Raw genomic sequence first — 21542 nt, forward strand, 5'->3', positions numbered from 1 at the left:
ACAGAGTGTTGTAGGGAGAAGCCAATTCTGACTCCATGTTGGAACTATTTCTTTGATTTGCTTTTTATTGCTTTTGTTATTACAATAATATATAATAGCCTGCCTCAGAGAACCCTGCCCCTCTGCCTGACTGTTAAACTAAAGTGCCTTTGTTTAGCTCACAGGAAGATAATCTGACCCTGCCCACCTGTTACAAAGAAGAGATTAACACACCCCTTCCAAAGGCTGGCCCTTCCGAGAGATGTTCAGCAAGTCTGAACACCCCTTTTTACTTTACTTCCTCACTGCCTCTCCCTCTCTATTCTGCTTTCTGACTTTTTTTCCTTATTGCTTTTCTCCCTCTGGCTCTATGAAAGAACCTGGCATCCAGAACCCACAAGATGGTTAGCTTGAGACATTAGTCTACCATCTTCTCCATCAGCAGGCTTTCCGCATAAAGTCCATTCCTTGCCTCAGCACTTTGTATCTTGGATTCATCGACCTCTCATGCAGCAAACAGAGCAAGTCTGAAGTCATTGACAAGAGAAGAATATCTCCCAGGTTTTAATGAGTAGGAAAGTGTAAGCATCAAAGACAATGTTCTGAGTGTGGCTTTGAGACAGAGAATGTCTTGGACTCAGACAATGAGGTGATTTAGAACTACACACTCTACAGTTTTCAGTCACTTGTGACCTGACCCTAGTCCACCCTCCCAACTCACCTGGGGCATTCTCCTTCTGCCTCTCTGCCCTAGACTCCAGTCCTGCCAGCCACCTCTCAGTTCTTCATTTAGAAAATTTACTTAGCCTCTGGGCCTTCCTACATTCTGCTCTCTCAGCCCACAATGTTCTTATCACAGCTCTCTGCATGGCTGGCGTGTTTCTCCCTCAGGTCCCTGCTAACAGAGGACACCTCCCTCCAACCATATCTTCTCTGTTAGTTTCCCTCTTGGCACTTGTCACAAGTTGTAATCATATACTTGTTGTCTACTTGCTTGTGTTCTGTTTCCCTCATTGGACTGTAAGTCTTCTTTAAAGCTTTTCAGGAATATTTTGGAGAAATTTCATTTCATTACCTTCTGGTAAGCTGTGGAATTTCTTCAAAAATACTGAATTTATTATTTCCCGCATTATCAGCTCACAGCCTATACCACAAGCTAAGGTTTTTTATATAGACGGGACTAAAAACGCTAAAGCTTCATTCTGGTCTCTTAAGGAATATAAAGTCTTTTCTACTAAATTTCATTCTGCTCAACAAAATGAATTATATGCTCTTATTCAAGTTATTTGCCTACATCCTTACCCCATTAATATAGTCTCTGATTTTACATATTCAGTTTTTGTATTAAAAAAATATAGAAACCTCCACCATAAACTCCAATCAACCTATTATTCAACAACTCTTTTTTGAAGTACAATCTGTTGTTAGAAACTGCAATTCTCTCATTTATTTTACACATATTTGACGACATTCTTGCCTTCCCAGCCCAATGACTCATGGTAATGAGCAGGCTGATACACTGATTTCCTTTGCTACTCCGGAGGAACATCATGCTCTGTTGCGTAACACTGCTGGCTCTCTACACCAGCTATAGAAAATCCCATACAGCCAGGCTAAAGAAATTATTAGTAATTGCTCTACTTGTAGGCACCTACATCTTTGACCCATCACACTAGGTATTAATCCTCACGCTTTGCAACCTAATGAACTATAGCAAATGGATGTAACTCATTGCCCTGAACTTTCTCCATTCTCTTTCTTGCATGTCTGTATCGACACTAATTCTTCTTTTATTTTGGCCACACCTCTTCGTGGTGAGGCTACACAACACCTTATAACTCACTTATTAGCTGTATGTTTTGCTGTAATGGAAACTCCGAGTTCTATAAAAGCAGACAATGGCCCTACCTATATTTCTAGACACTTTCAACAATTTTTACAATCTTTTTCTATTAACCATATTACAGGTACTCCTTATAATCCACAGGCACAAGGCATAGTCGAACGAGCGCATCACACACTAAAGTTGCAAATAAAAAAGGGGGAATGCACAGGAACACTACTGTCTTCCTTATCTAAAGCAGACTTTACTAGATTCCAACATAAGATATTTTCTAAACCTATAACTATTGTTAATACAGCTTTATTTGTTTTAAATTTTTTAATCTTACCACTGGGAGATAGCTTAACAAGAGCAGAAAAGCATTTTGAGGAATTGAAGGACACTTCTCTTCCTCTGCCCATTTGGTACCAAGACTGGTTAAGGAAACAATGGAAATCTGGGAAACTAATCTTACAGGGAAAGGGGTATGCTTGTGTTTCCCAGATGGATCCAACATGGCTTCCTCTTCAGAAGATTCGACCCAAGGGGCCCCCCGGCCTTCAAACTAGAGACTAAACAACGAAAAGGCCAGGAAGAAGAAATTCCAATACGGGCCATGGCGTCTCTAAAGATCTCCAGGAAGCACTGCCCTCAGCGACATCAACCTTATGATCTCCCCACTTGGGGACAAATAAAAACCCTTACTAATCAAGCTGAAAATTTGGTCTCTCAACAGGAAATACCTCGGAGTCCTGAATACATTCTCCTGGCAATGCTGTCTGCTTGCCTGTGCCTCCCCCATTTGAGCTCTAACTAATCATACTTACTGGGCTTACATATCCAACACCCCTCTACTACAGGTGGTCGAATGGACGGAGAGAGGACCAATCGTTTCAACCAATGACTCTATACATATGCCTTCTCCCTGGAGCATTAAAGGGCCCTCACATCCTGAAGAAGAAGGAAAACTAATTAATATTTCTCTAGGTTATGAAGTCCTTCCTTTGTGCATGGGCCCAGCAGAATTTATGCATAAACGTTAGCCGACAAACTTGGGCTTTTGCCCTGCCTCCCAAAAAGGACTTTCAGACGTTGATTGGATTATTTACTGCCCTTTCTTTGTCTGTGAACCATGTTTATACTACTGAGACTTTAGGGAAAGAACAAAGAACATTATGCAAAGGGTTTACTTATAAGAACTTTACATATACTCCTGTTCGTTGGGACAAATGTCAAGCCAAATCAAGAAAATTAATGTTTGTGGCTAATCATACAATTGTTGATTGGGGACCCGTGGTATGTGGCTATCTAACTGCTTAGATGATATTAATAGCATTGTGTGTGTGACTATGCTACTCAAGCGACACGGGAGGTCACTGACACTACAATGGAGCATTACCGTGTCAAATGACTTCTTGGGTGGCTTGAGGGTCCCACCTCATGTCAAAGGACTTTTTGGCTAGCTTGAAGGTGGATTAGCCCCACCTCGTCCTAGGATCATCCTCGATAAACAGAGTGGGCCTAAACAAAGGGACATTTGGAAACTTGCTGCGAGCACTGAAAAACTTGGGACCTTGACTGGACATTTTACAGGGACCAGTTGTAGTCATAGTTGCTATGTCTTTTGCTATAATCAACCATATTTTATACAGGCCTGTGTCCCACTTCATTTTGTTATAGACATAGAAAATTTACAATTTAATAAGACTTTATGTTCTGTAACTTGTATTAATGGCAAACTTGTCTTAACTCCTCTATTTCTTTAAGAAATGATTCCCTTTTGATTCTTTGATCTCAACATACTTTGTGGTTACCAATAAATCTCCAACAACCCTTGGAAGAAGGTCCCATGGCTGGACTTGCTTCCAGATTACTTTTTAAACTGCTCCAATGATCTAAACAATTCATTGGATGGCTGATTCTTGGCATTTTGGGTTAATAGCTATTTGTACCACTGCTGCTGTTGCTGGCGCTGCTTTACATACCTTGATTCAAACACATGATTTTATCCAAAATTGGACTCATGATATGTGGACTACCCAGGCTCAGGTAGATGAGGATATTTAAGACGAAATACAGGAACTAAAAACAGCCATCAAATGGGTTGGAGATCAATTAATAGATTTGCAAAAACAAGTGATTCTAGAATGTGATTGGAATTCTACTGAATTTTGTGTTACTCCTGTTCATTTCAATCATAGTGCCTACAACTGGGAACTAATCAAATTTCATTTACAAAACATACATGATAATGCCTCTATGAATGTACAATTACTGCAAAAGGAAATCTTTGAAACCTTTTCTAAACATCTGCCCTCTTCCACTAATTTGGAAACTTTAGCTGAACAACTAGCTGATCAATTATCTGGGCTAGACCCAGGAGGATGGTTTCAAAGTATTACCCACAGCATCCGGTCTGGAACTATAACTTTGGTGATTGTCTTGGTAATTTTATTTGTTGTTTATCACTGACTTTCTATATGGTTGGTTAATACTAAACAAACTTAATTGGTCAGATCCTTTTTTACAAACATAATATAATAGGGGGAATTGTCAGGAAGCATTTAACAGGAGGCTTCCTGTGTGCTATTTTGGATCTGTCATGAATCCTCTGTTCCTTACTAATTCCTGAATTTTCAGGAATTAATAGGAATGGTAACTGCTCCCAGGGCTGAGGAATGCATGCATTTAATTTGTTAGTTTTTCCATACGGTGATAAGTAACTATTTATGACCCTCTTGCTTTTCATGAACTATATAGTAAAACTGATTATTTACAACCCTCTCTCTTTGATATGGATTGCCTTATGTTTCCTTGATAATTTGTAAGTCTGGACTTTTGATCTTTATCTTTGCTGAACAAAGCTACCTTGTAAGACCATATATATACCCACACTATGTTGAATCCTTGTTCCATACGAGCTTGGGTCCCCGTTTCTTTCTTTCTTTTTCTCTCTCTTTCTTTCTCTCTCTCTCAGGCTAATTCTTTGGAGCACAGAGGCTCGCTGAGCTCACTTTCTTGCCCGGGCTGGCAAGACCCTCAGGACAGGGTGCCCTGTGCCTATGAGAAGCAGTGCAAGCCCCATGTCAAGGGCTTTATTGGTTTTCTGCATGAACCAAGGAATATCAGCCTCTTTCTCTCTCTTTTACTTTCTTATTGTCGACTCTGGATAACAAGGTTCCAGTCCATTAAACAACCTCAACAAATGAGTTTTTCTATCCCTTTCCTGAGAACAAAGAAGATAAAGAGAAGACTAAGCAAGTATAAGCTTTCTTAGACCCGTAAGCATTTTGTTCCTCATCACCAACTTCTGATCGTGAACCCTTATCTTATATAAGCCCCTAGGTGTTTATTGGAACGGCTGATGTTGAAGCTGAAATTCCAATACTTTGGCCACTTGATGCGAAGAGCTGACTCATTTGAAAAGACCCTGATCTGGGAAAGATTGGGGACAGGAGGAGAAGAGGACAGCAGAGGATGAGATGGTTGGATGGCATCATCAACTCAATGGCTGTGAGTATGGGTGAACTGTGGGAACTGGTAATGGACAAGGAGGTCTGGCATGCTGTGGTGCATGGGGTCGAAAAGAGTCGGACACGACTGAGCGACTGAACTGAACTGGACTGAGGCTCCTCAAGGTGGCGGGGTGGTGGGGGGCAGGCACAAGTTTTGAGGCAGGAGCCTACTATGGTTCCCCTCTCCATCGGCTGAAAATTAAAGCCACCTTTCTATTACCACCAAACGCTGTCTCCACATTTTTCATTCAGCTTCTTGGACAGAGAAAGACAAGATTTTAGCCAGCAACACACCGACTATGTGACAGATAAATGGGGGTACAGGGGAAATATAAAGCACAATCTTTGATCTAACAGAGTTAAAAACTTGCAAAACAATTTGAGACTGCTCCCACCATCAATCATCAATGCCTGCTAAGCGGATGGACTGCAGGAACTTGAGAGACACAGGAGCATGTGTAGGCTGAGAGCCAGGAAAAAGCTGTTGCAGAAGGTAACTTTGAGTTCTGCAGACCAGTCCTGACACCCCATCAGTGAAGAGGAGAGGAGTTGCGTTCACTGTGTCCTGCTGAGCTCATCTCCTTGACTTTAACCGATGAAGACATGATGAAGACATTTCAGAATAAAGACCTTCTTTTCTAATCAGACGTGCTATACATGCAAATATCTGAGATTGTTACAGCCAGCAGGACTCTTCTCACTCCAATTACTCCCTGTTCAGGTTTGCATCATCTTGTTTTTCTTTTTCCGGCTCTACCATTTTCCACCTACAGCATTCAATTCCTATTGACTCAGCACCAGATAATGCTTTTCTTCTCTGGAACCCTCTACTGTCTCCATAGTGAGACTCTGCCATTGCTGATCACAGCTGCCTTCCTTTTGATTGATCAACTACCTACAGCACATGCAAACAGGGATACCAGCGGCCTCCACCGACCCCATCTCCTCAAGACGGGATTCCATGCCACCTCATGCCTCATTCTCACACACCTCAGTGGCAGTTAGTGGCCACGATCCCATTATCTTTTGCAGGAATTGAGAAGGAGCCTCAGAAGAAAAGAGATGCACCCCATGCGTCATATGTGATGAGAAATTAAGGGCCACCAGTTATCACTTCAGGAGAAAGTCAGTGACCCTGAGACACAGGCTAAGTCTGCCAGGAAAGCCACTGAATGATTCTACAGACTTGCTTGTGATTAAGAGGCAAGTATGACCCCTACCCCTACCACCACCATCAAACACACAACTTGTAAATAATCAATCAAATGTACACTCCTCCAGGGTGGGAAACCTAGTTCTGTACATTCTTAATTCCACCTGCTTGACAGTGCTGCTCATCCATGCTAGAGGAGACAGTGTTGTCCGGCAGCAGAAGCTTCAATCAGAATCTAATTTTCATCCTTGTAGGTACCTGAGTCTCATTTCACTTTCTCATTCAAGTAAGAAACAAGCATTTCGTTCAAAGCCATTAGTGAAACAATAAGCCAGTGAAGCCTCCTGTTGAAATAGCTCTTCTCATTTATATTTGTTTGCATTGTATGTTCTTCATATCAAGTTCTAAATAGACCAAGAACAGGGGTTTCTTAGGATTTATTTTTAAATAAACATTGTTTTCAGGTATAATCTATAGATACTGTGAGATAAGGCATTTCAAATTTCTCTTAAAATAATATAATCTGTCAAGTTTAAAACCCCTCAAACCAAAATGCAGGCTATATTCATATAATGTAATATAAATTACTAAAATCTTAAATTCTAAATAATTTTGCCACAAAGTGAAGACGTTCAAAATTCTGTGAGAAAATACCTTCATCGTCAAAAATAAACAATAAAATGGAAAATAAGAATAAAAGCACCCAAAAAGGAAAGTAAAAGCTTCCTTAGCAGATGAATGGATAAAGATGTGATATATATATGTATGTGCATATACATATATATAATATATAATGTATGTGCAAATATATATATATAATATATACAATGGAAAATTACTCAGCCATAAGAAAAAAATGAGAAGTTAGAGTTTCTTTGAGCACTAACTATCCTGGTGATTCAGAGATAAAGGATCCATCTGCCAATGCAGGAGACACAGGTTTGATCCCTGGGTTGAGCACATCCCCTGGAAAAGGAAAAGGCAACTCACTCCAATATTCTTGCCTGGAAAATCCCATGGACAGATGAGTCTGGTAAGCTACAGTCCATGGGGTCACAAGAGTTGGACAAGACTTGATGACTAAACAACAAAACAACAATAAATGCTGCATTTTCCTTCACCATAAAAAAAAAATGAAATTTTGCCATTTGCAACAACATGGATGAACCTCAGAAGGACTTATGCTTTAAGAAGTAAGTCAAACAGAAAGACAAATTTCATATGATAAAACTTACATGTGGAATCTGAAAAGTAAAACACATTGCATGAATATAAGAAAACAGAAACAGATTCATAGACACAGAGAACAAAATATTGGTTATCAGTGGGGAGAGGGAAGAAGGGAGAGGCAAAATAAGGGTAGAGGATTAAGAGCTACAAAGTACTATGTATAAAATAAATAAGGTACAATGGTACAGGACAGGGAATATAACCAATATTTTATAGTAAGTTTAAATGGACTATAATATATAAAATGTTGAATCCTAAAACTAATGTTGTACACCTGAAACCAATACAAAATCGTAAATCAACTATACTTCAATTTAAAAAAAAAAAAACACTGAAAGCTACTTTTATTGTTGCTCACCCCTGCAGTGCTACGCAGAGTAGAGTAACACATCTCCTGTCTCTTTGTTTAAGTGAAAGCAGAACAGATTAACTCTAATACCACCAGCAGGATCCTCATCCTTTATCTCACCATCTACCTTTTCTCCTACCTGCCCTTTACATATTTTCCTCTCTGCACATTTTTTCTCATCTTTTCCCTCTTTTTTCTTCCATTTTCTTCTCCCTTCTCTTTCCCCCATTCTCTAACTCACTCTTTCCCTGCCCTCCCTTGCACCTCCCATTCCTTGCCATTCAAAGGCTATGAAGTGAAGTCCAAACACAAATTGTTATTGTTTGCTTTCATTTTTAAAGTGGGTGTTTTGAATATTTTCCATTTTTAACTCTAAAATAAACATTTACTTTTTCCATGGATGGGTGTTTGTGCCTACAGGTGTTCACAGTGTTCCCCATGAGGATCAGTGGACCTTGAAAGAGAAAAAAGATATATGCTCTAGAGTTATAATACATTGGGACAAGCCCTTTCAAATCTGTTTGAACGCGGTTATCGCTTCTGGATGCACAGACACTTGCAGATAAAGTCCTGAGGAGGGGGCTGACGCGTTCTTACCAGGTTCACACGAAGCATCCCCCAAAGGATGGCTGGAGTTTTCAATTGCTCTGGCAAACTGAGGAATGAGAAATCATGTCATGCTAGTAATATTTAACTTGGCCAGGGGTAAAATCTGAGTTGTAGCACTTGCTGATTACTACGGTGTAAATGTTCCCATCATGACCAATTTCAAGCTACTACCATGGCATCACTGAACACGGAGTTGAGAGTCAATGCGCAGTAGGCCCACTGTTAAATAGTATTTCTACCATGCAGACACACTAGATATAAATAACCTCAAGGACAGATAATACTAAATTTCGCTAAAATAATTAGAAAATTATGGGTTTTTAGTATTTTTACCTTTGTTCACAGTACAACTTATTTCAGTTTAAGAATACAGAATTTATATTTTAATAATGGCTATACTGGACAACTAGCTTGCAAAATGTCTGAAAATGTAACATTCTGTTCTCATAAACTGGTACAAGCCAGTTCCCACACACCTCCTTGAGGAAAGTCACCTCCTCTTATCCAGTTATACAGGAAAGGCTGGCTGCTCAGATCAAATGGGATTTTGAAAGCTGCAGTAATACTAGAATAGAAGAAGGTCTCTTTACAAATAATGAAGGAAAACTAGCACTCAAGTAAGTTATCAATATTGTTGGCAGTGGTGTAGAAAGACCGCACTTCGTCAACAGAAAATCTTCTTGGTGCCTGTGATGCACTAAACACAGTCATTTGCCACCAGATAAGGCAATGGCAACCCACTCCAGTACTCTTGCCTGGAAAATCCCATGGACGGAGGAGCCTGGAAGGCTGCAGTCCACGGGGTCGCTAAGAGTCAGGCACAACTGAGCGACTTCATTTTTACTTTTCACTTTAATGCATTGGAGAAGGAAATGGCAACCCACTCCAGTGTTCTTGCCTGGAGAATCCCAGGGACGGGGGAGCCTGGTGGGCTGCCGTCTAGGGGGTCGCACAGAGTCAGACACGACTGAAGCGACTTAGCAGCAGCAGCAGCAGCAGCCTCCCTCAATCATCACTTTCATCAAGGTCTGCCACACTGTGCCTTTCCACCTCGTCTCCAATAAATTCTTTGCCCAGACCGACTTAAGCATTTTTCTCCAAGCACGTGTCTCCTTAGCTCCACTTGGTCTGTCCGGCTGTATTTCCCTGCTGAGAAGCCCTTTGACTTCACATTTCAGGAACTAGCTTGGATGCCACCTCCAGCTTTTCAACCTCAGGATCAGGGGGCTCCCACAGCTCTGGTTAAATGCATGTACCTTAATCTGCACTCTGTCTGTATGTACTCACAACTAATTTAGAAAAGTTAGCAGTGGCCATAGGACTGGAAAAGGTCAGTTTTCATTTCAGTCTCAAAGAAAGGCAAAACCAAAGAATGTTCAAACTACTGTACAATTGTGCTCATTTCACATGCTAGCAAGGCAATGCTCAAAGTACTTCAAGCAAGGCTTCAACACTACATGAACCAAGAAATTCCAGATGTAAAAACTGGATTTAGAAAAGTCAGAGGAACCAGAGATCAAATTGCCAACATCCATTGGATCACAGAAGAACAAAGGAACTCCAGAAAAACATCTATTTCTGCTTCATTGACTACACTAAAACCTGTAACAGTGTAGATCACAACAAACTGTGGAAAATTCTTAAATAGAAGGGACTACCCAACCACATTACCTGTCTCCTGAGAAACTTCTATGCAGGTCAACAAACAACAGTAAGAACGAGATATGGAACAATGGACTGGTTCAAAATTTGGAAAGGAGTATGTCAAGGCTGTATATTGTCACCATGCTTGTATGAGTATATCATGTAAAATGCCAGGATGAAGCAAAGCTGAAATTAGCATTGCCAGGAGAAATATCAACAACCTCAGATATGCAGATGATATCACTTTAATGCAGATGAATCACTTTTAAGAGGATCTTAAAAGCCTTTTGATGAGGGTGAAAGATGAGAGTGAAAAAGCTGGCTTAAAACTCAACATTCAGAAAACTAAGATCATAACATCTGTTCCCATCACTTCATGGCAAATAGAGGGGGGGAAAGTGAAAACATAACAAATTTTATTTTCTTGAGCTCCAAAATCACTGCAGACAGTGACTGTAGCCATGAAATTAAAAGATGGGAATATAGATAAATGAAATAGAATTGAGAGTCTGGAAATAAACCCGTTTATTTATGGTCAGTGGGTTAACAAAGTTACAAAACAGTTCAACAGAGAAATTATGCTATTTTTGACAAATGGTGCTGGAACATTTGGACATTTAGAAGCTAAAAATATTATGTAAGAAAGATAGACCTTGACCTCTTATCTTATACAACATCAACTCACAGACCTAAATGAAAAATCTAAAACTAATAAAATTTTAGGGACAAAAAGTAGCTTGCAGTCTCATCACAGAAAAAATATTCTCTATGTCCAGTGACAATGTTAACTAGATTTATTGTGGTGACTAGATTTAATGTTATGTGTCAATTATACCTCAGCATAAAAAAAAGAAAGAAAGCAACACATAGCTAGCTTGCTCTTCTGTATTTAAGGAACCTTCCCCAATACACAAAAACCCTACAATTACCTCATCTGGAGCAGAAACCTCACAAAAGAGAGGATGACCATCCTCCTTAAAACCTACCCCAAACATCCCCTGTTTTCATTCGACTCATAATAAAGGTTACATTTCTGCAATGTCCTGGGGGCCTGGTAGTGGTAGCGCGTCTCTGGGTATAACTGGTGCTGAGTGCAGGTTCTCAGATTTGCCCCTTCTTCCAGAGAAGCACTACCTCCTCTTCAGAATAAATATGGACCCAAATAGTCTATATATTATGCCTTCACTAAACACCTGCTATAAAACAGTCTGAGGTGGGACTTTTCCAGTGGTCCAGGGGATAAGACTCCAGGCTCCCAATGCAGGGAACTTGTGTTTGATCCTTGGTCAGGGAACTAGATCCCAAATGCTGCAACTACGTCAAATAAAGACAAATAAGTAACAAAAAAAAAAAAAGACTACAGTATGTGTAGGTCCCATCTCTGGCCTTGTTTATTTTCAGTGGTTATATAATCCTTTGACCCACAGTTTCTGGCTCAAACTAAGGACCCAAAGCTGAAGTACAAAAACAAACTCCAGCTTCGAAGGGAAGGTAGAAAGGTTTGTTCTCACAGAATCTGTCCCCATAACCACTGAAATAACCAGCTCAGATTCTTAGTTTTTGTTCATTGCAATCAGTAAATATCTATTAAGTAATCACAAGAGAGTTATTGTGCAATTAAAGTTGATCATGTAGTATGCAACCATGAGAAGACACAAAGCCAGATTTCTACACAGTCCATTCTTGATGATGAGTAAGCATACACCTTTATGTTTTCACAGACTGTGTTTACAGAGCAATTCCAAACTCTTTTCACTGGGTGACATGCCTCTGTGTGACTAAAGTTTCTAGGCTCTATATGGGCAAGGTAGCTAGGCAGATAATCCCCTAAAACTCAAATTGTTTCTAAGGGAAATAGGGGTTGTACTTATGCTGGAGGAGGATAAAGATAGACTTTGAAAGAGCAGGTGGTTAGAGGTTAGCATTCATCATCATAGAACTGATCTCAGTAAGGTAAGGATCTCGTTGCTTGTGCTATCCCAAGTCCCCAACTATCCCACCAGCAGGTATTGTTGGTGACAAGGTAAACCCCGGGAGTAAAGCCCATCACTGCTATAAGAACTACTTAAACGCTCATGATTTGAGTTGTTTCTTTAAGGAAAATACACACACACACACACACACACACACACACACATTTTTTTGTCATATACTTGAATTATAATGAAAAGGGCAAAAGGGATGGGAAAGAAGAAATGTTTAGGGGAAAGAGAATGACAAAGGGATGAAAAAGTAGAGAAGAAATAAGGATGGAGAACATTACCCTATAAGTTCACTGAGACCATATACCAATACCTTATACAGTGCCTTGCACTTAGAGAGGTGCCGGGGTCCAGCCCCGGTGGATCCAGGGAATTCAAAGCGGGGATGGCGCTGGCGAGGAAAGACTTATTTGTTTATTAACATAAGATTAGATTAGAAAGAAATAGTGTAGTAGGAAAATTAAGTGGAGAAAGAAGGCTGAATAACTTGGCTTACGGGGAAAGCCAATAAAGTTCCAGACAAGGAGCTTGCACCATCTACGTTGGGCCACTGGCGCCCACTTGAATATCGAAGGGTGCCCCGCCTTAGGCTCCCTTTCGCATGGGTCTTAGAAGCCAGGACAAGTATGTAGACTTGGTGAGCCGCCCCGCTCCAGATGGGAATTCAGCCGAGAAAGGAGAGGGAGGGAGAGGAAGAAAAGAGAGAGAGAGACACGGGGGGAGCCAGATTCCCAAGAAACTAGGCCGAGAGACTAGTCCGAGAAACTGGTCCACCCTTTATTGTTCAGAAGGTTTTTTATAGTTTTGATAATACATGGAGATCAATGGGTAACACAAAGTTATGCAGTGTTAGCAGCCCAGACTCTTATCAAAACCAGGCTTTTCTCTCTGTATAGCTAGTTGTATACACAAGTCTTAGGTGATTTACATCATCTTCTGGCCAAAAAGGGCCAATTAACATTTTACAGGCTTTTTTCCGATAAGGATTTGTCAACCAGAAGACTTATTTGTGTTGATCTTCCCAAAGTCTGGTGCCACTTTCAGAAAGCACTAAATAAAGCTACATTCTTACATAGCAAAGATACAGCAATTTATAACAAGTAAAAGGAGTACAGTGATTTATAACAAAAGAAAAGTAATTAACTCAAAAGTCTAGTGTTGCTAACATCAAAACTACTATATATCTTTTTCCATATCCCGTTTACATTGATTAACATCCTCCCAGGTGCCTAAAAGATAAAGAATATGGAGGCCTGGCAGCAATCATTGAGTCAACAGTGAAAACCCATCACCAATATGATTTTTAACTCTTCAGAAAAAGCTCTGTATCTTTAAGATGCTTTTAAGCTTTGTGCCTCTCGTGGTTGGAGGGCTGCAAGCAATTCACAAGCTGTAAGAGGTCTGGGGGAACCTAATAGGCAAACTAGAGAGCTATCAGAGGGGTTTAACTGAAACATCCCTTTCAAATGAAGAAGACTAAAGCCCTGATTTGACTTTTTCCAGAGAATATCAGAAGAGCAGGGTACAAAGGCCAGCGGATTTTTGGTTTTGGGGGTACATGCTCAGGAAATTCCAGGGGGAGCCCCTGAAGCCTGATCACGTCCTTGCATATTGTCAGGCTTCCTTCCTCATGACCTTGTCACGGGCGGGATTCCTCACTCTGGCTCCCGGCAGAGAGGGAAATGCTGATTCAATGAATGAATGAATGAACATTCATGAAAAATGAGAGAGAAACAAGATACATGAATATGTTAACTTATAAATAGGTTTAACTCTTTAAATATTAAGCACATGTGCCTTTATATAAAAAGATAACACCAGTGATATTCCTTCCAAGCTCCTCCAAGCAGAAATATGTACTTCCTATTGTTTATCCTCTATTGGATATGAATCAGCCATATATCCTACCCACCTCCCTTTATCACCAGGATGTTGATCCCAGAATGCAAAAGAGCAACAGATGCCTATTAGGTCTGAACCCACAATTTGGTTTCCAGTGGAACTGTACTCTCAACTAACATGAGACGGAAATGAAGGCTGATTGCCTATTTATAAGAACTGACTTCACACCTAGTGCATATACAAAAAAAATAAACCAAAGGTAAAAGATGAAATTCTGGGCTTCCAATCTACAAAAATTTCACAAAAGGTTTTATTGTTAATTGCAAAATAAGCCTATTTGCCCATAGAGACCCTTGGGAAACAGTGTCACTGACTGGATAAAATATGTAAATACTTTGCATATATAACCTTAATTGTCTGGCTTCCTGAAAAATGAAAGAATTTACTTCAGAGACATTTGAGATCAGTATCTATGGACTACATTCCTTCTCCTAGGAACACAGAGATCTTTTATTTCAACAACTACATCCAAGACATATGCCAAAGATAACACAGTGCCCAGAAAGCTCAGGAGAACCAATCTCAAACAGAAACTGCCTCTGTGAAATGCCCCATTTCTCCCACCCAATATTTACATGCCACCTAAGTATCACCCATGTGGTCTGAAAGCCATCAAAGAGACAATGCTGATAGGTCCAGAATTGAACAATAGTTACCACAGATATATTTAAGGAGAATTCTTCTATTCAATAGCCTGAAGAGTACCTCTCAAATTTAGTTTTCAAAATTTTGGTTTTAAAATACAGTGGCTGAGAATCTGGAACCTACTATTTATTGAGGTTATTTGATCCATATTCACTCTACCAAGCAAATAGTGATTCCTGGAAGAAGAGGTGAATCTGGGAACCTGGACTCAGCACCAGTTATATACAGAGACCTGCCCACTTCCAGGCCACTAGAACATGCTGAAATGTAACCCTATTTACGGGTCTAATGGCAACCCACTCCAGTACTCTTGCCTGGAAAATCCCATGGATGGAGGAGCCTGGTGGGCTGCAGTCCATGGGGTCGCAAAGAGTTGAACACGACTGAGCGATTTCACTTTCACTTTTCAGTTTCATGCATTGGAGAAGGTTAATGGCAACCCACTCCAGTATTCTTGCCTGGAGAATCTCAAGGATGGGGGAACCTGGCGGGCTGCTGTTTACAGGGTTGCATAGAGTCGGACACGACTGAAGTGACTTAGCAGCAGCAGCAGCAGTAGCTCAGTTGGTAAAGAATCTGCCTGCAGTGCAGGAGACCCTGGGTTTGGGGTTTGATCCCTGGGTTGGGAAAATCCCCTGAAGAAGGAAATGGCAACGCACTCCAGTATCCCTGCCTGGAAAATCTCATGGACACAGTAGCCTGGTGGGCTGCAGTCCATGGGATCGAAAAGAGTCAGACACGACTGAGCGACTAACACTAACACTTACTAACCCTATTTACGGGTCTAATGACAATAGGAGTCTTTGGGGTGGGTTTTTTAAAGCTTTTTAAAACGTCTTTATTGAATTTGTTGCTTCTTTTCTTACATTTTGCTTTTTTGGCCATGAGGCATGTGGGATCTTATCGCCCCAACTAGGGATCACAGCTGTACCTCCTGCATTGAAAGAAGTCTCAACCACTGTACCACCACGGAAAACCCTTGGCTAGGTTTTAAGGAGGATGGGCATCTTCTCTTTTGTAAGCTATCTGCTCCAGGTGAGGTAACTGTAGGGTTTTCGAGGAAGAAAAAGACTCCTCAGATACAAAGGTGCAAGCAAGGGAGACTAAGAGTGACTCAAGAGTCTCAAGTTTCAAGTTCAACCAGAACTCCTCATTTCAAGTTTTGGGACCTCATTCCTTCCTTATCAATGACCTACTTTCCCATGGAACACTTTGCAAGGCTGTGAACTAAACTGATGTAATTCTGCAGTCTGCACAATCAAATTTTGCATTTGATTTTCAATAATATCATGCCTGTGACTATAAGAAATAAAAGATCCTTTTAGGGTTGCTGTGGAAACTCTCTGGTTCTCAGGCCAAGAAATGAAGTTGTTTAAGTTGTTTAAGAGTTTAAGATCCTGAGATGTTCACTTTCTTTCTGTAAGCACTCCACTGTACTCAGTAATAGCCAATTTGCAGCAAGGTCCTTGCAGTGATCGCTGCTTCTGTAACAGGTGCAGCAGCCACTTGGGCCCCCAAAGCATATGTGTTTCATCACCATCAACTACATGTGGCTATTTGATTATGATGCCACCGAGTGTCATGTATAAGTAGCATCACATTTCCCCTTGGCGAGGGGCTCAGACCAACCCAACCACAGAAACAATCTTCAAAAGAGTTTCTCCTCGGACTAATCCTAATGCCAATTTCTATTTCAGTCAGGGTTCAGTTAAGATGCAGAAACTGTAGCAGCTCAACCAGGGAAAGCATAATATAATGAATTATTCACTTGGTGAAAAGGTGGTTAGCTACTAAAAGAGTGTAAGAGAATTTTATGGGAATAGAAATGGCAACCACAGAATACAGCTATTATTCTCAGAGCTGAGGGAAGGATAATAAGGAGGAAACTTCAAAATGTAGAGAAAAGCTGCTCCAGGCTAAGATTTGGGTCTCTAAGGAGATGGCTCAGCTACTACAGAAACACGTCACTCACCACTCGGATGAAGAGGAAACCTTCTAGACGACACTCACTAGCTGGAGCTATGGGAGCAATTCACCACCAGAAAGGATACTGCCAAGGCCAGCTGTGGCCTGATTCATTCACTGTCACGTGGAGAAAAAAATCAAGATGAGTCCTTCATTCTCCAGTTCGGAGAATCCCATCAGCACACCCTTCATCCCCAGTTGGTTAAACCCAACATCTGGCAGAGAAAAACTGTAGCTTGCAAGAGCACAGATCCAGGATCATACAGCAGGATGAGGAAAGGTAGATGTGGAGCTAAAGGAAAATGAATGCACAATTGGAACACCTGAACATAAACACTAGGAGGAAAGACGGAAGAAGGTAAGTAATTACAAGACATACTTAGAGGCAGAAGCGCTTGTACTTGATTTTGAGTCCTTTTGGAAATGAGTAAAAGGTGGGCTCAGAATGATGTTCTCCTAAGAGAGAAGGGAGAAAACTGGGGATGTTCAGTCTTGTATCAAATGAGTTTTGTTTGGTGGGGGAGGTAGGGAATTAAGAATTACATTTTGGGCATATTCCATATATCTATGACAGAGGTCAAGGCATCAAATGGCAGACAGCAATGCAAAGCTTGAGGCTGGCTGAATATAAATGGGCATCATCAGCAGGTAGATGCTATTTCAGGTCCCAGGACTAGATGACATCACTTACAGAGAAACTGTACTTGGATAAAAGGGCAACAAGTGTGCTCTGAGAAGCTCGAACACTTACAGAAATCAGAGAAGGGATGAGGCGCGAGTAAAGGAGACAGATTAGCCAGTGAGAGAGGAGGAAAAAAAATCAGGAGAAGCTGGGGTTATGGAGGCAGAGTAAGAAGTGTTTACCACCAAAGCAGTCAATTCTGTCAAATACCAATTCCACTGGATTTAACAAGATGAGTTTAAATGAACAGAGGAAAAGAGTTAGGAGCAGAGAAGTGAGTTGTAGCAAGAGGAAATGGTGGGTCTAGGTAGGACTTTTAAACTGAGCTATCCAATATGGGAGCCTCTAGTCACAGGTAGTTCCTGACACCTGAAATGTGAATAGTGAAAACTGAGATGTGCTACAGGTATAAATACTGTTCATACTGTTCATACTGTTCATGGGGTTCTCAAGGCAAGAATACTGAAGCGGTTTGCCATTCCCTTCTCCAGTGGACCACACTGTGTCAGACCTCTCCACCATGCCCACCTGTCTTGGGTGGCCCCACAGGGCATGGCTTAGTTCACTGAGTTAGACAAAGCTGTGGTCCTAGTGTGATTAAATTGACTAGTTTTCTGTGATTATGGTTTCAGTGTGTCTGCCCTCTTGCAACACCTACCATCTTACTTGGGTTTCTCTTACCTTGGTATCTCTTCACGACTGCTCCAGCAAAGCACAGCCGCTGCTCCTTACCATGGATGAGAGGTATCTCCTCACCACGGCCCCTCCCAATCTTGAACGTGGAATAGCTCCTCTAGGCCCTCCGGTCCCCGCACAGCCACTGCTCCTTGGATGTGGGGTCGCTCCTCCCGGATGAATACTTCAGTAGTCTTGTCTTAAGAACCCCATGAGCAGTATGAAAAGTCAAAATGATAGGATACTGAAAGAGGAACGCCCCAGGTTAGTAGGTGCCCAATATGCTACTGGAGATCAGTGGAGAAATAACTCCAGAAAAAATGAAGGGATGGAGCTAAAGCAAAAACAATACCCAGTTATGGATGTGACTTGTGATAGAAGCAAGGTCCAATGCTGTAAAGAGCAATATTGCATAGGAACCTGGAATGTCAGGTCCATGAATCAAGGCAAATTGAAAATAATCAAACAGGAAATGGCAAGAGTCAACATTCTAGGAATCAGCGAACTAAAATGGACAGGAATGGGTGAATTTAACTCAGATGACCATTATATCTACTACTGCGGGCAGGAATCCCTCAGAAGAAATGAAGTAACCATTATAGTCAACAAAAGAGTCCAAAATGCAGTACTTGGATGCAATCTCAAAAACGACACAATGATCTCTGTTCGTCTCCAAGGCAAACCATTCAATATCACAGTTATCCAAGCCTATGCCCCAACCAGTAACGCTGAAGAAGCTGAAGTTGAATGGTTCTATGAAGACCTACAAGACCTTTTAGAACTAACACCTAAAAAAGATGTCCTTTTCATTATGGGGAACTGGAATGCAAAGTAGGAAGTCAAGAAACACCTGGAGTAAAAGGCAAATTTGGCCTTGGAATGTGGAATGAAGCAAGGCGAAGACTAATAGAGTTTCGCCAAGAAAATGCACTGGTCATAGCAAATACCCTCTTCCAACAACACAAGAGAAGACTCTATACATGGACATCACCAGATGGTTAACACCGAAATCAGATTGATTATATTCTTTGCAGCCAAAGATGGAGAAGCTCTATACAGTCAACAAAAACAAGACCAGGAGCTGACTGTGGCTCAGATCATGAGCTCCTTATTGCCAAATTCAAACTTAAATTGAAGAAAGTAGGGAAAGCCACTAGACCATTCAGGTATGATCTAAATCAAATGCCTTATGATTATACAGTGGAAGTGAGAAATAGATTTAAGGGCCTAGATCTGATAGATAGAGTGCCTGAGGAACAATGGAATGAGGTTAATGACATTGTACAGGAGACAGGGATCAAGACCATCCCCATGGAAAACAAATGCAAAAAAAGCAAAATGGTTGTCTGAGGAGGCCTTACAAATAGCTGTGAAAAGAAGAGAAGCAAAAAGCAAGGGAGAAAAGGAAAGATATAAGCATTTGAATCCAGAGTTCCAAAGAATAGTGAGAAGAAATAAGAAAGCCTTCCTCAGTGATCAATGCAAAGAAATAGAGGAAAACAACAGAATGGGAAAGACTAGAGATCTCTTCAAGAAAATTAGAGACACCAAGGGAACATTTCATGCAAAGATGGGCTGAATAAAGGACAGAAATGGTATGGACTTAAGAGAAGCAGAAGAGGTGGCAAGAATATACAAAACTGTGCAAAAAGATCTTCATGACCAAGAAAATCATGGTGGTGTGATCACTCACCTAGAAGCCAGATATCCTGGAATGTGAAGTCAAGCGAGCCTCAAAAAGCATCACTGTGAACAAAGCTAGTGGAAGTAAGGCATTCCAGTTGAGCTATTTCAAATCCTGAAAGATGATGCTGTGAAAGTGCTGCACTCAATATGCCAGCACATTTGGAAAACTCAGCAGTGGCCACAGGACTGGAAAAGGTCAGTTTTCATTCCAATCCCAAAGAAAGGCAATGCCAAAGAATGCTCAAACTAGCGCACAATTACACTCATCTCACACGCTAGTAAAGTAATGCTCAAAATTCTCCAAGCCAGGCTTCAGCAATACGTGGACCGTGAACTCCCTGATGTTCTAGCTGGTTTTAGAAAAGGCAGAGGAACCAGAGATCAAATTGCTAAAATCCGCTGGATCACGGAAAAAGCAAGAGAGTTCCAGAAAAACATCTATTTCTGCTTTATTGATTATGCCAAAGCCTTTGACTGTGTGGATCACAATCAACTGTGGAAAATTCTGAGAGACGTGGCAATACCAGACCATCTGACCTGCCTCTTGAGACATCTGTATGCAGATCAGGAAGCAACAGCTAGAACTGGACATGGAACAACAGATTGGTTCCAAATAGGAAAAGGAATACGTCAAGGCTGTATATTGTCACCCTGCTTGTTTAACTTATACGCAGAGTACATCATGAGAAACGCTGGACTGGAAGAAAGCACAAGCTGGAATCAAGATTGCCGGGAAAAATATCAATAACTTCAGATATGTAGATAACACCTCCCTTACGGCAGAAAATGAAGAGGAACGAAAAAGCCTCTTGATGAAAGTGAAAGTGGAGAGTGAAAAAGTTGGCTTGAAGCTCAACATTCAGAAAATGAAGATCATGGCATCTGGTCCCATCACTTCATGGGAAATAGATGGGGAAACAGTGGAAACAGTGTCAGACTTTATTTTGGGGGGGCTCCAAAATCACTGCACATGGTGACTGCAGCCATGAAATTAAGAGACACTTACTCCTTGGAAGAAAAGTTATGACCAACCTAGTTAGCATATTGAAAAGAAGAGACATTACTTTGCTAACAAAGGTCCATCTAGTCAAGGCTATGGTTTTTCCAGTGGTCATGTATGGATGTGAGAGTTGGACTGTGAAGAAAGCTGAGCACAGAAGAATTGATGGTTTTGAACTGTGGTGTTGGAGAAGACTCTTGAGAGTCCCTTGGACTGCAAGGAGATCCAACCAGTCCATTCTGAAGGAGATCAGCCCTGGGATTTCTTTGGAGGGAATGATGCTAAAGCTGAATCTCCAGTACTTTGGCCACCTCATGCAAAGAGTTGACTCATTGGAAAGGACCCTGATGCTGGGAGGGGTTGGGGGCACAAGGAGAAGGGGACGACAAGGATGAGATGGCTCGATGGCATCACCGACTCGATGCACATGAATTTGGGTGAACTCCGGAAGTTGGTGATGGACAGGGAGGCCTGGCGTGCTGTGATTCATGGGGTCGCAAAGAGTCGGACACAACTGAGTGACTGAAATGAAATGAAGTGAGAAGTATAAATAATGCAACAAATTTTTAAAACTGAGTACAAAAATAGTATAAAATATCTTGTTAATAATTTTTATATTAGCTGCATGTTAAAATGGTAAAATTTGTATATAATGTGTTAAATAAAATGTATTACAATTAGTTTTTCTTCTTTTCACTGTTTTT

The 21542-nt window shown here is 41.0% G+C and overlaps 1 protein-coding gene across 19 annotated transcripts in view; it reads right to left on the bottom strand.

The window, feature by feature from the left end:
• Window positions 1-21542, bottom strand: part of AADACL3 (arylacetamide deacetylase like 3) — a 189815-nt gene that overhangs the window by 110781 nt on the left and 57492 nt on the right. For 4 of the 19 annotated variants that reach the window (XM_069546064.1, XM_069546056.1, XM_069546062.1 and 1 more), the window contains one exon: window positions 16803-16912. The exons of the other annotated variants lie outside the window; for them this stretch is intronic. The gene's annotated coding sequence lies outside the window, so the exon portion shown is untranslated. Of the gene's footprint in view, window positions 1-16802; window positions 16913-21542 lie in introns of those variants that run through there. 19 annotated transcript variants of the gene reach the window in all.

Source organism: Ovis canadensis, chromosome 12 (assembly GCF_042477335.2).
Source record: "Ovis canadensis isolate MfBH-ARS-UI-01 breed Bighorn chromosome 12, ARS-UI_OviCan_v2, whole genome shotgun sequence".
NCBI lineage: Eukaryota > Metazoa > Chordata > Mammalia > Artiodactyla > Bovidae > Ovis > Ovis canadensis.